General features: G+C 43.7%; 1 non-coding gene and 1 pseudogene across 1 annotated transcript; one reads left to right on the plus strand and one right to left on the minus strand.

Moving 5' to 3' along the window:
• The first annotated feature begins 319 nt into the window (after positions 1–319).
• trnas-uga (transfer RNA serine (anticodon UGA)) lies at positions 320–401 on the plus strand. Its single transcript has one exon. It is a non-coding gene; the product is annotated as a tRNA-Ser (tRNA).
• An 800-nt stretch (positions 402–1,201) lies between these two features.
• On the minus strand, positions 1,202–2,277 carry LOC148139970 (uncharacterized; annotated as a pseudogene).
• Between the last annotated feature and the right edge of the window lie 14,409 nt (positions 2,278–16,686).

The raw sequence follows: 16,686 nt of genomic DNA on the forward strand, positions 1-16,686 counted from the left end.
GTCACTAACCTTTGTTTGCATCAGGTCCAAGAATACTCAGATCAATAGCTCCCTTGCTTACCTCTGCTGGTCATGTTCGCAAAGAGATATGGCAAATTGCCAAGTGTTATTTTCCTTTCAATAAATAATTTTGACTCAGTTTGCCTGCAAATATCTTTTCCTACTTTTGTGCTTTTCTTATTTTACATTGGTGTCTCGCACCTTACAAATGGCAGCAAAGGTATGAAAGGAGATGAAAGCATTTGGCTCATTAAGTCAACGGTAGCTTTCAATGAGATCACGGCTTATTTGGTCAATGCTCAACCCACCTGAGCTGTCCGTAGTCATGGCCGAGTGGTTAAGGCGGTGGGTTTGAAATCCATTGGCGTTTCCCCACGTAGGTTCGAATCCTGCTGACTGCGTTATGCATCGTTTCCTGCTGGTATATTTTTCGCTCAAAGTTCAAAAAACCTATTTGCGAACCAGGCCGGTAATTTGATTAGACTTGGGAAACTCGAGTTCGTCACCAGAAATGTTCCATATTTAAAACATTATCTCTGTTTCTCTTTCCAGATACACTGCTCGACACATCGGGTGTCTGCAGCAGTTATTGAACGTCCTGAGCAGAAGTGCTGATTTTCATTAGATTCCTTTAATTCCTGTCCACTGTACTCTGACTCGGGTCAGTGGCAACACTTCCTCCTGCTCGTCAAAGTGCTCATTCCTCACCGCTCCCTCTCCCATCATTAGAAACAACCGCAGGAAATCGCCACTTAACCATCTTTGTTCCAAAGTGAAACTCATCAGCCTCGGGAATCTCTCCACCAAACGGGACTTCTCATCCCTGGACATGGTGCAAGGCAGAGGATTGTGAAGAGATACTGTGAAAATATTGTCAGTTGGCAGTTGAAAAAATGTTTAGGAAGCAAACCATATAATTTAGGCTCCAGCTTTGTAAGTCTTGAGAAACTCTTTGGGAAATGGAATCAGAGGAGAATGAAGAAGTGTGAACTGTCGGACCGAGTAGAGGACGTGACATTGACTCTGATGTTCTCGGGACAGGAACTGATATGAGACATTGAAATAATTCTCGCTCACGTACGTGAGGAATGCAAACTTCATCTGGACTCTGGGACAATGAAAAACTCTGGAACATTCAAGACAATGATGTGTTTCTGTTCGCCGAGCTGGAAGTTTTTGTTGCAAACGTTTCGTCCCCTGTCTAGGTGACATTCTCAGTGCTTGGGAGCCTCCTGTGAAGCGCTTCTGTGGTGTTTCCTCTTGCATTTATAGTGGCCTGTGCTTGCCGCTTCCAGTTGTCAGTTTCAGCTCTCCGCTGTAGTGGCCGGTATATTGGGTCCAAGTCGATGTGTTTGTTGATGGAGTTTGTGGATTAGTGCCATGCTTCTGGGAATTCCCTGTCTGTTCTTTGTTTGGCTTGCCCTAAAATAGTAGTGTTGTCTCACTCGAATTCATGTTGCTTGTCGTCTGTGTGTGTGGCTACTACGGTAGCTGGTCGTGTCGTTTCGTGGCAAGTTGATGTTCGTGAATGCGGATCGTTAGCTGTCTTCCTGTTTGTCCTATATAGTGTTTTGTGCAGTCCTTGCATGGGATTTGGTATACTACATTAGTTTTGCTCATGTTGGGTATCGGTTCCTTAGTTCTGGTAAGCTGTTGTCTGAGTGTGGCTGTTGGTTTGTGTGCTGTTATGAGTCCTAGTGGTCGCAGTAGTCTGACTGTCAGTTCGGAGATGATCTTGATGTGTGGTAGTGTGGCTAGTCCTTTGAGTTGTGGCATGTCCTCATTCCGTGGTCTATCCCTTAGGCATCTGTTGATAAAATTGCGAGGATATCCGTTTTCGGCGAATACCTTGTATAGGTGTTCCTCTTCCTCTTTTTGCAATTCTGGTGTGCTGCAGTGTGTTGTGGCTCTGTTGAATAGTGTCTTGATGCAACTTCGTTTGTGTATGTTGGGATGGTTGCTCTCATAATTCAGGACTTAGTCTGTGTGTGTGGCTTTCCTGTATACCTTTGTGGTGAATTCTCCGTTTGGTGTTCTCTGTACCATCACGTCTAGGAATGGGAGTTGGTTGTTCTTTTCTTCCTCTCTGGTGAATCGGATTCCTGTGAGTGTGGAGTTGATGATCCGGTGTATTTTCTCTATTTCCGTGTTTTTAATGATTGCAAAGGTGTCATCGACGGATCTGAACCAGAGTTTGGGATGAATTTGCGGTAAGACTGTTCGTTCTTACCTTTGCATTACTGCTTCTGCTATGAGTCCCGAGATCGGTGAGCCCATGGGTGTTCCGTTGATTTGTTCGTATATCTGGTTGTTGAATGTGAAGTGTGTTGTGAGGCACAAGTCCCAAGATTTAGGAAGATTAGGTAAGATTTAGGAAGCGTAGAATTGGGTAGGAAACTGCAGGGGGTGAGCACATTTAAATGTGGAGCTTATTCAAGGAAAAGCTCCTGTGTGTCCTAGATAAGTACATACCTGTCAGGCAGGGAGGAAGATATAGAACGCGTGAGCCGTGGTTTACTAAGGAAGTGGAATCCCTGGTCAAGAAGAACAAGAAGTCTTATGTTAGGACAAAATGTGAAAACTCAGTTAGAGCGCTCGCGGGTTCCAACGATATCAGGAAAGATCTAAAAAGAGAGCTGAGAAGAGTCAGGAGGAGACATGAGAAGTTGTTGGCAGATAGGGTCAGGGTTAACCCAAAGGCTTTCCATAGGTATGTCAGGATTAAAAGAATGACGAGAGTTAAATTTGGGACAATCAAGGATAGTAGTAGGAAGTTGTGTGTGGAGTCAGAGGAGATAGGGGAAGCGCTAAATAAATATTTTTCGACAGTGTTCGCTATAGAAAATGAAAATGTTGGCGAGGAAGATACTGAGATATTTGCGTCTAGAGTAGTAGCTATTGAGTTTCACAAGGATTAGGTGTTAGAAATATTGAAGAGTGTGATAACAGACAAGTCCCCTGGGCTGGATGGGATCTGTCCTAGTATCCTCTGGGAAGCAAGGGAAGAGATTGATGAGCATTTTGCATCGATCGTCAAATCATCGTTATCTACAGGAATAGTGCCTGTGGAATGGAGCATAGCATATGTTGTTCCCGTGTTCAAAAAGTGTCGTCGAGACAACCCTGGTAATTACAGACCAGTGAGTCTCACTGCAGTTGTTCGTAACGTGTTGGAAAAGGTTATTATAGATAGGATTTATGACCATCTAGAAAAGAATAATCTGATCAGGGACAGTCAGCACGGTTTTGTGATGGGAAGGCCTTGCCGAACGAATCTTATTGACTTTTTTGACAAAGTGACCAAACAGGGAGATGACAGTAAACCGGTTGATGTGGTGGATATGGGTTTCAGCAAGTTGTTCGATAAGGTTCCCCACAATAGGCTATTATATAAAATGCGGTGGAATGGAATTGTGGGAGGGATGGCAGCTTTGATCAGTAATTGGCTTACCAATAGAAAACAGTGCTATAGTTGATGGAACATGTTCTTCTTGGTGTCCAGGTACTGGCGACGTACCACAAGGGTCGGTGTTAGGTCCACTGCTGTTACATGAGATCTAACCTTGCCAATCAGTCTCCCATGGGGAACATTGTTGAACGCCTTACTGAAGTCCATATAGATCACATTTACTGCTCTGCCCTCATCAATCTTCTTTGTTACTTCTTCAAAACATTCATTCAAGTTTGTGAGACATGATCTCCCACGCACAAAGCCATGTTAACTATCCCGAATCAGTCCTTGCCTTTTCAAATACATGTACATTCTGTTCCTCAGGATTCCGCCCAACAATTGGAGTATTCTTGGCAGATGCAGCTTCATGTATGGAATGCGAGGTCATATACTTTGTGGGGAAGAATCAAAAGACACACTACTATTAAAATCGATAGAAACGCAAAAGATGTGCAGTGCAGAGGAGTCTCAGTGTTCTTATACATGAAACGAACAAAGGTTAATCACATATTTATTTCTTGCTGGCAAAAGAAAACCTTTTCCAATCCTCACAATTAAAGAGATGATTTCCAAGAAAATAGGAAAATTAAGTCACCAGTAGAGTAATCAATTACCAAGATATCCCTCGTGATGTTTTATGGGACATGTGGGATTTTTTTGATTATGGTTCTCAAAACGTTTTTACAATGGAACCGAGAGTTTTAGATGGGAAGTTAAGATCACGCATGACTATTGCCATTTTCGTCAGTCACACACAATATGTTTTTCTTGTACGATTTATTTCGCTTTGTGGTTACTGCAAGTGCGCTTGTAAACTACACATGCTTGTGAGTTCATTCCTCACTGTTCCTCAACTCCAGCCAAACAGACTTTACATCCTTATTTCCTGAATCAAGGTAATCTCTAACCATTGCATAAATGTAATTAAAACTTCGATATTTCACAGGCCTCTATATATCATCTTAAAATATTAATTGATCCTTTACTGTATTGCAGTTGCGCATAAGAAGAGAAAAATAGCATCGACAATAGTGGACCTCCGCTTCACACACCCGTTATTGAAGCGAAAATGCAGATTACTGCCCATACTACGATCGTGGAAGCATGTCTCGAACCCTCAGGAAACGCAGAATAAGTGCAGTGCCACAGAGCATGTCAGGGACAGCACCAGAAAGACAACAGAAATGCTGCTATGACCTCCTATTTTGGATATATTCCTCAATGAGCAATAGAGTTTTAAATGTGTTCCATCAGGAGTTACCTCACACAAGGAAGTAACCAGTGTTGCAGACGGTCCTATCTTCCGAGTTCCAAGCCCTGGAATCAAAGACATTCAATATTCTGTGCATAACTGCAAGGAACAGCTGTCCGAGGCGTTTCCAGTCCAGATGAAATTATGAATGCAGCTCTCTAGTTGTCAGCCTCTTTCTCCTATGTCGTGTTACGTGCAGTCCCAGCGTGGAATCTCGTCAACCACGTTTGACCTGCACATGATGCGTATTGGGCCTTGTTTTCTCGTGAGTTGTTGTCTGAGTGAGGCTCTCGGTTTCTGTGCTGTCATAAGTCCGAGTGTTCGGAGGAGTCTGGATATCGTTTTCCAGAATGTGTTTTGAATACAGGAAAGCATGATTTAAAAATTACCTCAAAGCATATCCTCGTTGCGAACTTTGTGTGCCATGCATCTGCGAATGAAGTTGTGCGGATATTGGTTCTTGGCAAAGAATTTGTGTGGGCGTCAGTCCAGCAGTCCCTAGTAGCAATGCGTACAAACGGCAAGGGCCACACATTCGACTTGAATAGCACAACGATAATAGTACAGGGCAAGCAGAAGACAGCCAGACAATTCCTGGAAGCAGGGCACTCATCCACGGATTCCATCCATTGGACCCAATCTTCAATCCCAACAAACGGAAGCAGCGGGAATGAAACCAAATGAATTCGTACCAAAACATGAGAGCAGCGCTTCACAGGAACCTCTGCAGCGCTGAGAATGTCACCCAGACAGGTGAGGAAAAGTCTGCAAACCATCTTCCTCGCGTCACCGAACTTTTCAACAAGAACTCCAGAAGCATCCGAGCTTCACATCTTTCTGCTCCAAAACACTCCGCCTTTCCACAATAGAGAATTGCACACTCAACTACCGCGTGGAAGATGAGAATACCAGCCCCTACACTACCAAGGGCGGCAGTAAGAGCGAGGGGAAACAGCTGCCACTGTTATTCCACAGCTACAAACGCTCTCTTTGAACGTTACATTTTCGTATGAATGTCGGGGCAGCAGTAGAATAAGGGAACGAAACAGCCTGCGCTGTGTATTCATATTCTGGACAATGTGAGCTGTCACGGTTTTCCCTGAAAGAGTGGACGTCGTTATTTCACCGCTGTTATTGAGCCAGATCCTGCACTGAATCTGCTCCCTCGGTTTTTGTTGTTGTGGCTAAAAGATGGGCAACCGCAACGTGAAACTTTGTTATATTTCTCTCATTTCCTTCATTACTGTCCTGGTGAGGGAGGCTGGAGATTGGCTCGCTCGATCAGATGGAGACACCAGCGCATTGTTGACCTAATTTAATCGAGAATATAATTGGTAATATTCACTTTGCATGGTACATTTTTCTGTTTTGTTTTATGTTACTTGAGCACTTTCTGTTACTTGGCAATGCACTAAATCTCCAGAATGTCGGGAAGCTCCGTTTGGAATTGCTTCGGTACTATTTGTGTGAGCAGTTCTTGACATACACGTCTCGCACTGCCTCACAGACAGAAGTAATGAGTTTGTGTGTCTGATAATGACTCTGCCTATTGAGCTTTGCACCTGGTCGACGTTAAGAGCTGTCAGTTTTTGGATTCACTGGAGAGTTGAGGGGATAACACGATTTGTGAGGTTATTTTAGTCAACGAAATTATTTGATGGAGAACTTTGGGAATGTATCAAGGAGAATGGTCATTGTCTGTAAATGTCTGGAAAACATTCCTCTCTGTGTCATTTCAAAACATTACGCCTCAAGAAAAAAATAAAATTCAAACACGCTGACTTAGTAACAAACAGCATGCGTTTTTGCAAGTGGTCTATTGAAACTGTTGTCAGGTACTGGAGTGTCACAGAATTGCCGAGCACGGAAGCAAACCTTCCTATCCAACTTGCACCTGCTGAACAGTTGACCGTAACTAATCCAAACATATTTGCTAATATTTGTCCCTTATCTATCCGAACGCTTCCTGTCTGCATACCCATTTAGATGCCTTTGAAGTGTTGTGAGTGCACCAATCTCTGCCACTAAATGTGGCAATTTATTCCACACGCACAAAAATGTCTCTATTAAAAACAATGTCGCTCACATCCCTTTCAAATTGTACTGCTCTCACATAAAACCTATGCTATCTCGCTTTAAACTCACGTAACTTCTTAAAAAGTGCAGATTGACTATGTTCTCTGCTCGTCTACCTCATGATTTTGTAAACATTTCCAAGGGCATCCCTCAGGTCTGAAGCTCCGGGGAAAACTGTCGAAGAATATTCAGCTTCTCACTAATGTCCACACCGTGCAAACTTTTCAAATCGTTGTAAATATTTTTTTTAATTATGCGAAGGTATTCATAGAAAGTGCCAGGGGAAATTGCCTGAAGTGAAGCGATGCTGAAACATTAGTCTTGACAGGTTTGGCACTTAGTTATCGTCAGGGAACGTCGCCGAGTGGTTTAATGTAGGTAAAAGCTGAAAACGTGTTGCTCGAAAGGCGCAGCAGGTCAGGAAGGGCTTAATCCCGAAACGTCGATTCTCCTGTTCCCTGGATGCTGCCTGACCTGCTGCGCTTTTCCAGCAACACATTTTCAGCTCTGATCTCCAGCATCTGCAGACCTCACTTTCTCCCCAATGTAGGTAAAAACAATGAATGCAGATGCTGGAGACCAGATTCAGGATTAGTGGTGCTGAAGAGCGCAGCAGTTCAGGCAGCATCCGAGAAGCAGTAAAATCGACGTTTCGGGCGAAACCCTGTATTCCTGATGAAGCGCTTTTGCCTGAAACGTCGATTTTACTGCTCCTCGGATGCTGCCTGAACTGCTGTGCTCTTCCAACACCACTAATCCAGAGAGGTTTAATGTGCTGGGTTTAGGGTCCAGTCTCTATTGCGTCGTGGGTTTGAAACCCAACTTTGCAATAGAACAACAGCAGGCAGCTTTTTATGAATGAACTACACAGGTCCTGATATTGTTTTATGGGTGTGTTTGTTACTCCTCGGGTCTCTCACCCTCTCTGTGATAAACATGGGTACATGAGCAACTGATTCTTAAAATAATGAGAACTACTGCTGTCCACAAGCTCTCGAGCACTGTGTGTTTGGATGTGCACACGCAAAATTTAGCAGCCAGTTGCTGTATCTCAAATGGTCAGAGCATTTGGCTGAAATGTTGGTTCTCCTAGCCCAAAAATAGCACAGAGCTGTACATCTCTATGACTCTATGACTCTAAGTATTGAGTCCGACCATGTACTGACAATACAACCACGAGAACTCATCCATGATTGACTCTGAGTCCGCAGTGAGTGAAACGGTCACGTGCAGCAGAATGTGACCCCACTCTCAACAAGCCCCAGCTGCCAACAGAAAGGGGCCACTACCGTTTCAATCAGCGGCTTCCTGCCCAGACCTGGGACACAGCTCATGGAAACTCCTTCCTCAGGAACGGCTGTTACCGTGTGAAATGGTAAAAAATTCTATTTCAAATTGGAAATGGCTTCAGAAGATTGTTCCTGTTTTTAAAACATTTTATAATCAGAATTCCTGTTTCGAATATGAGAAGTGGTAAACTTTGTAGGCAGGTAGAACAAAGAAAGTGTTGATGGTGAGGACTCTCTCTCTTCAGCAGATGGGATTCCCTACACTCTAATCAGAAATGATTTGGTTTCCTGAGGTATTTTCCCGATTGATTTGCAGTCTGCCAGAGTGTCTGGGAATCACTTCGGCAACCTAAGGATCAGGGTCAAAATATGAACATATTAACAGAGAATCGTAAATCCCGGGGCAAGGCCTAAATGGATTGTAATGGTCTGAAGGAATAAATCTGAGAATTGAAAGACTAGAATAATGTTATTTGCAATGGGGAGGAATGAACGAATTTTTTGAAAATTGCCGTGTCAGCTGAATTAAACTCAGTATGAAATGATAAATTAACCAACACCAATCCTGTCCTGGCTCGCTCAGTCGGTGGAGCTTGAGACCTTTAATCTCAATGGTGTGGGGTCGAGAACCACGCAGGGCGCTGTTGTTTGTTAATATGTTTGCCGCTCTCCATTAATGTTGCAAGAGCGAATTCGCTCGCTGAGGCAGGTTTTGTTGACACATATTTTCCTCCGTTATTGATCATCTCTCTGTTTCTGAGTGAAAACGGTCTCCACTGTACTGCAGGTGCAAGAGACAAGGTTATCAGTTCAGCCGAATATGCTATAAACGATGTCCCTTCCAAAATGTGAGGTGCCATTCCAAACGTGCCCCAACCAAAATATCCAGAGACGTCAAATGCGATTGGCCACATGATAGTGACAGCTGCTATAGAATTAACTGAATGAGAATGCTCTGATGTAAACCGAATGGAACTCTCCTTGAAATGTTCCCAATTCACTCGGTAAATGATGCTGTTGTGTACCCATATGGGTTTACGTCATGAAGAGCTTATTGTCAGTAACACGGGTGGGGGTGATGCAGGATAGTGAGGTTTCCGTGTGGGTCGGAAGTGATTTGTTCGAACTGGGAATTCAAACGTACACAGAGCAGACATAGCTGATTGGTCCAGGATCACACTTCTCCCTTCTGTTTCAGTACCAACAAAAGAAATTGCGGGAAAATCTCAGCAGGTCTGGTAGAATCTTGGAATGGAAAACCGAGTTAAGTCTTCAAGACCAGTGACACTTATTTCTCCATGTCCATCTCCGTCTACCTTTTTATTGAATATCTCCTGACTCTCAACTTTATACTCAGTTTGTCTTGTATTACTCTGTCTCCAAACATTCTCCCAGTCTCAAAATTTAATAGCAGAACTGCTTCATCTCTCACCTGGCCGAGTTATGAGAGGAGGACTTCGAAATGCACGATTAACTCTGTTTCTATTTCCTTAGATACTGGATAGCCAGAGACCAGAAGGCATCGGAGAACAGTTAGAGCTTTCAGCCCATCTGGTCTCTCGCATTCGGTCTTGACTCATATCGTTCCCAAACCAATTTTCAGCCTTCTATTTGTGACACTTAGCTCCCCTGAATTTAGGATCCAGTCTTTTCCCCAGAGTGCGAATGAAACCGTCCCAACCATCTCCACATCTGCTGGCAGCTGGTACACCGTATCTGTGTGTGATCGAGCTCAGTTTCAGTCCCACACAGCACACACGTCTGTTCTGAGCAATGCAATCCCCGCTGCATGACAGATCGATCGGGTCTCTGACCCCACGGTTTTTCTGCGAGGTAGTAGTTATCTCCTTCACCAACCACGGCAAGGACCGGTGCTTCAAAATGTGGGGACAAAGAACGATAGGCACAAGAGTTTGTACAGGTTCGGTCGAAAGAGTTATTGTCAACATCAGTGGAGTCCCTGCTTCAGAGTCTTGGTTTGAATTGCCCAGGCCTGGATAAAATTCCAAGTCAGGAAATGAAGATTTATTTCTCCTCTTCTTGTGGCTAATCTGAATGAAAACCATTTTCTGCTTCCACAGAGAGCACAGACCCGGTTCTGCCAGAAAGAATCCAGTGATTGATTGCATCCAACTGGAATCATAGAGTCATAGAGATGTACTGCAGGGAAACAGACCCTTCGTTCAAACCTGTCCATGCTGACCGGAAATCCCAACCCAATTTGGTCCCTCTTGCCAGCACACGGCCCATATCCCTCCAAACCCTTCCTACTTATATACCATTTCAAATGCCTCTTGAATGTTGCAATTGTACGAGCCTCCACCACATCCTCTGGCAGCCATGGCAGAACATACATGAATAAATTGTCACTGCAAATCCCCTCTAAGGATCTCACCTTTCGGAGCTGAAACTATCTCGCTGTTCATTCATGTTGCGATGTCTAATTCTTAGAACTCCCTCCCTATCGACATCATGGCTGTATCACTGCGTTGAGCATTTCGAGGACGAAGTAAAGTGACTTACCATCTCAATCTCTTGAGTAACTATGGTTGGGCAGTGAAGCCTATCCCAAAGAGTGACGTGCATTCTCTAGAATTTCGTTTGAAAAAGCTGCAGTTTCCAAGTGGACATCCGAAAGTGGTCCGGAACAAGTGTAAAGTTTCGAAGGGAAACTAGGATAAATTGAAAGTCAATGATGACTGGGATGAATGAGGCAGAAAGTGAGTGAGGGGCTGTTGGTGCAATGATCAATGTCAGTGCTAATGGTTTAGCCCTTACTGCCCACTGTTAACACCGACTCACACACCACTCCTGGTAAATTCACCACAATTACCCTGGTCTCTTGGTATGAGTTTCCCTCTGTGCATATTCACGCAGTAAATCGGCCCAGGGATGATGAACGCATACTGTTTATCCTGTCAGGTTGAAGAGGTGAAGGCATCAGTTTGAAATCAAAGCAAGAAGAGATTTTCCCTTCCTGTACATTTTCAGTGGAGAGTCATCAGCTGTGAACTTCTTTCCTGCACAAGCGGACAGTGATATAAATTCTCAGCGAGGAGCTTTATTACAGAGAGGTGGTCCGATTAACTGTGATCAAATACTTCATTAAATGCCCTTATTGATTTGAAGAACAGTGTCTGTGGTTTCTTCAGCATATGGTAATAACCAGGCGTTAATGGTGTCAAATGCTGTCAAATGTTCTGAATATTGAAAGTTCATTGTTTAAACTTCTTGTAAAAGCCGTATTGTTTATCCAACATCGCGAAAGTGACGGCTCTGCAAGCTTCTTGTGTTTGACCTCAGACCGTTGTTATTTCGGGCTACCAAGCCCTACCGCCTGATGTGGACCCATTAATCTATGTTCTATCCTGCTAATTCAACGCAGAGTTCTTCTTACTCTGTTCGACAAGGATTTGTCTGTCTCTTCTACTATTATTCTCTGTCCGTCTTTTCAAGTTTTTTGGGAATAATGAAGAGACGCAGGAGACACTGCAGACTTGCAGGACAATGTTGTAATAATAACGCATCCAATGAGATAATTGCTCTCATTGTCTGCTGTGACCATTCATTGATTTTAGGCAAATGGCAATGGCATCATAGAAATACTATAATTGGAGTGAAACTGCTTTTTTTCTGGTCTGTTATGAATACTATTTAGAATTGTAAAAGTTCATTAAGTTTTGAGTGAACAAATGTCACCTGATCTCAGACCTAAGTAACACAGACATTACTTGGTGACGATGAACCCAGTCCTACACACTCTAGCCGGGGGGGTGGCGGAGAAAGCCACGGAACAGCCTCCGATTTTAACACTTTTCCAAGAGTAGTAATGAAAAATGAGGAATATTGACAGACAGAGAGTGAGAGAATATAGAAGAAAGTGAGATGGTACAGAGAGACAAAGGGAGACAAACAGAAATTCTCCATTCACCATGGTTGCTCATCGACATAAAGGCGAAGAAAAAGGTAATGAAGGCCAGCCTTTCACCAACTCAGGGCAACAGCAACAGCATTACAGCCGAGAAAGGAATTTTGCATTTTTACAGATGACGTCTGTCAGCTAATGAGAGATTCTGGTAAGTATGCTGTTTCGCGAAATGAAATTGACAATTACCCACGCAATAAAACAATAAAAAGCATACGTAGCCTGAATCTGTGATATGAAACATTAAATCTCTTTGTTTCCACAGATGCTGTCAGGCCTGCAGAGTTTCTCTGTCAATTCCTGTTGTTGATTCAGATTTCCAGGATTCACACTTCTTTGTTTTATGCTAGTCTGAATCCTGTTTGTGACAATACTCATTAATTGCCAGTTCCATACAACATTCCCTGCTTTGGGAAAGTTGTCAACAACATAAACGGTCAGAGGAAATCCCCCATTGCGACAGCAGTGAGAGCACTGAGTCCTTATCAGTAGACTTCCACGGAAAGTGAAATATGGCGCTGTAGGTTTTCTCAATGAATCCACTTTTACTTTTTTCATTTGTGATAATTTTAGCTTAACATCAGTTTCTTTCATTCTTCCATTTCTGTCAGCTTGGAAAAGGCCTTTCCGCACATCTGCAGTACGGGTTATTGGACATTCATCTTTTCGAGTCCAGGAGCTACTATTTCTTGGAGGACCTTCTGCACTGCATCTCGGGTGGGATGGGAGCGAGGCTGTACCACTATATTCACCTGTCTATAGATATCGGAGAAGGGTCTATCTATTCCACACCACCAGGCTTCCTCATCGCTCTTCTGAATCTTGGTTATTAATAACCTTGCCATGGCACCTCCTTCCTTAATAACAGGAAATCGATATCCCGTGTCAGGTGTATCTGTAGCCGTGGTGGATACTACTAAGTACCAGTAACTGGGTACACAAGGATCTCTGCGTAAATATTTATTGACTTATTTATAGTCGTCCTGGTTACTAAACGGGCATGGGTGGCATGTAAATATCAACTTAACATACTTGGTTAAGATTACCGTCTGCGGTTGTATCCCAGACACCCCTGCCTTCACGACTCGTACTGCCATGCAGCCCCATATTTCTCTGAGTCTTCTCATCACTACTTACACTTATTTGGATCCAGTGTTGTCCGATGTCTCCTCAAGGTCAGCTACACGTTTGCAATGGCTGGCGTGTATCAACGTGGCTCTTTCGGCGATCTTGACAGCTTTCTGTGTTGTAGGGATCCCTTGGAACCGTCCCAGCCAGCTCTTCGCCTTCATGCTTGTGCTCCTGAGGCCTTTCACCACTATCCAGTCTTCAGGTTCTAGATTGTGCATCTTCCCTTCTGCTGGTTGGGGTAGTGCTGCCCTTCTTTTGATTCTGTATTTGAGACAGAAGTGTGGAGAGTTTTATGCCGTAACATAACATCTCATCCGCACAGTGGTCTGTTATCTGTCTTACAATCGCTCTTGGGCCAATTCCTGTATTGGGCCACCTTCCAAACAAAATCTCAAACGTCCTAAGATTTACTCTTCCTCTCCTTTATATACATTAGCACAATTGGAAATGTCTTTGTCCATGTCACCTCTAGTTCCTCAAAACATTTTGCCAATTTATTTTTAAGGGTAGTTGTCTCACCTTTATTCCCAAGTAATCACTGATCTGCTGTAGGGCAATATTTATAAATGGCTTTCCATTGTCGCTGCTTAGCCTTTCAGGGATGCCTCATCTCGGAATTATTTCAGTTAGCAAAGCCTTGGCTACCGCACTGGCATCCTGTTTAGACGTGGGAGCACTTCCACAGGTTGTGAAAACATCAACTATTACCAGACAATGCCTTTTCCCTTCGTTGGGTGTTAGTTCAATAAAATCCATCTGTAAATGTACAAAGGGTCTTTGTGATTGGGGGTGTTCTGTCTGATTCATTTGTATTCCCCTCCCCACATTATTAGTGGTATAGATAACAGATTATTCACAATTTTTATGAGTAATGAGTAAATCCCTTTCTGTACCAGCGTGCTGAAATATTGTCGTACATCCCCACGTTTGACACATGGTCCTTACCATGTGTTACTTTGGCATAGAAAGGGAATAAAGATCGTGGTAAACAGGGTTTACCATTGGGCGACACTACACCCATTCCCTCATTCTGCACCCTGCCCTTGTCCATTCATGCTTCTCCTTCGATGCGGCCTGCGACTGTAACTCCCATAAGTCTGCTTTGGATTACAAGTATTTGACAAACACATGTCAAACTCATCACTTGGCGGCTGATTGGCTGCCGTCCTTGCCGTTCCGTCGACATTTTCATTGCCTTGAGAAATTGAATTATAAATTTTCCTGTGGGCTTCACATGTACATATAGTGATTGATTTTGGCAATCGGACTGCTTTCAGGAGGTCAGAGACAAGGCCATGTTATGTAATTGGCTTTCCAGTGGAGGTCAAGAAGCCCTTGTTTTTCCACAGGGATCCAAAATTATGTACATCCCCGAATGCATATCTCCAGTCGATGTAAATATTCACTGTTCTTCCTTCAGCCAATTTACATGCCTTAATCAAGTCAATCAGCTCTGCTGCTTGCGCTGACAGATGAGAAGGAAGTGATCCTGCTTTGACTACCTCGTGGGTAGTTGCTACAACATACCAGACACTAGACTATCTCTTTGCTTATGAATGCTGACCTATCCACAATAAAACGCCGTATCCAGATTCTAAATTGGTGAATCCTACACGTCTGGTCTCGGGCTTCAAATGTCATGAATTACAGCGACACAGTCATTTGGGTCTCCGTCTCCTTATATGGGGAGAAGACAAGCAACATTAAGGACGTTACATCGCTTTATTGTCATGTTAGGCTTCTCCAATAGCATAGCACTGTATGTGAGCTAACGTGCTGCCGACATGTGTGCTGTCTTTTGCTCAGAAAACAGTAAGGATACTGCATGTGGGACCAGTCGGTTTAATTCAACAAAGCGGACTATGACCCTGGAAGCTACAACAGCCATTTCAAATGCAGACACGACACGGAGACATTTATGCAATCCTGCCGTTACGGGATCTAAGTTGAGGTGAAAAATAAACTACTGGCCTCAATTTTCTACACGTAATTCTGCATCTGCACAGATGTCATGCAGGCACGCTTCTCATCCACTGTTTGTACAAAAGGCTTGTTTGGATTAGGAATCCCAGTGTCGGTGTAGTTTGGAGTGCCATTTCAATTCAGCAAAAGGCCCTCTAGGCCTCAGGGGTCACTGCAACGGACTCTAGCTCTGCAAACCTGAACCATGAGCTATGTCACTTTAGGGCGCCTAAAGGGTTGCGTAATGCGGGTTAAACATTCTAAGTAGGGTCGCATGACCAAAAAGGATAGCAATTGTTTCTTCATGTGAGGCTTTGAATTTTGCTGGTTTGCTTGAACTCTGTCTTGACCAATGGCCTTTCCTTGTTCAGATATTAAGTGACCTAAGAACTTCAACTGTTGTTCCACAAGTTGTATTTTGCGAGACGAGCTGGCAGATCATCGCAAGCCTACCTTTCTCACATTGTTTCTATGTTGATGCTGCGATTAAGCATTCGCCTACATACTGCAGAAGCGCTGACCCCCACCCCGGTTAAAACAAGAGTCTCCAGACTCCTGTGTAGAACCTCTTTAATTGTGGTGGGGATTCACAGTAATCTTGAAAATGTCACGTGAAAGTATACTATTTGCCTTTGAATGGAAAAGTGAACCAGGATTGACTGTTGGCGTGTAACTGTACACAAAACAAGGCATTTGCTAAATCCACAATAGAGAGCCATTTGCATCCGGTGGAATTTGAGCCAATATAATATAGGGGTTGGGAACATTTGGGGTGTGCGGTACAACAGCGTTCTTGATAACCTGCAGGTCATGAACAAACCTCCATTCCCACGATTCACCTGGAATGTTTGCCTTTTTGAACGAAAAAATGGGTGTTCTCAGCAGGTGATTATTCACGGGGCATTATCACTCCAGCCTATAAGAGAGATTCAAAGACTGGGGTAATTCCTTGCACAGCCTCGGGTTTTAACGGCTCTTTTGCTTTACAAGGACGATACTCAGACTTCGGGGTTATTCTTAAGGCTTCGTATGAGCCCCACATCGTGTTTGCCTTTTGCCCTGAAATCAGTTGTGACCATTCTTACTCTTGGGTCCGAGACCTCTACCATAGGTAAACGCCAGACGACACTCCTGGCGGGGATTACCTGGACTGCCCTGTCTGCCTGAGTTAGCCGATTTAGTTTCTTCCTGTACATCCTTATAAATGCATTGAAGCAGATAACCACACCGACCCTGAAGATACAATCTTTCGTTTTTTGTGCCTGTCGTACCCATGGTCCCGAATTCTGACACCTGTCGCTGGATGCCTTCGCCAATGGTCCGTGAGGAAAAGGGCCTTCCACATCAAAAAACAGGGTCTACTTAACGTCACAGATACCTAAAAAAGTTTAAAGTGACAGCACATCTGTGATCATTCCAATAAAATTCGCACAATAACAACTGATCTGGTTTAACCAATCTCCTGAACCAATCCTTCTCTTATGATTTGTCAGGACCATCGCGGTGTATGTGTGCTGTGCAGTGCAGCATATCTCCAGCAAGAAAATCTGTGTTAATGGGATTAACATGGCTACTTGCTTCCTGGGTGAGTGAATCGCTC

The sequence above is a fragment of the Chiloscyllium plagiosum genome, unplaced genomic scaffold, assembly GCF_037043375.1.
Source record: "Chiloscyllium plagiosum isolate Xiang-an unplaced genomic scaffold, Cpla_swu_hap1 HiC_scaffold_36, whole genome shotgun sequence".
Classification (NCBI taxonomy): domain Eukaryota; kingdom Metazoa; phylum Chordata; class Chondrichthyes; order Orectolobiformes; family Hemiscylliidae; genus Chiloscyllium; species Chiloscyllium plagiosum.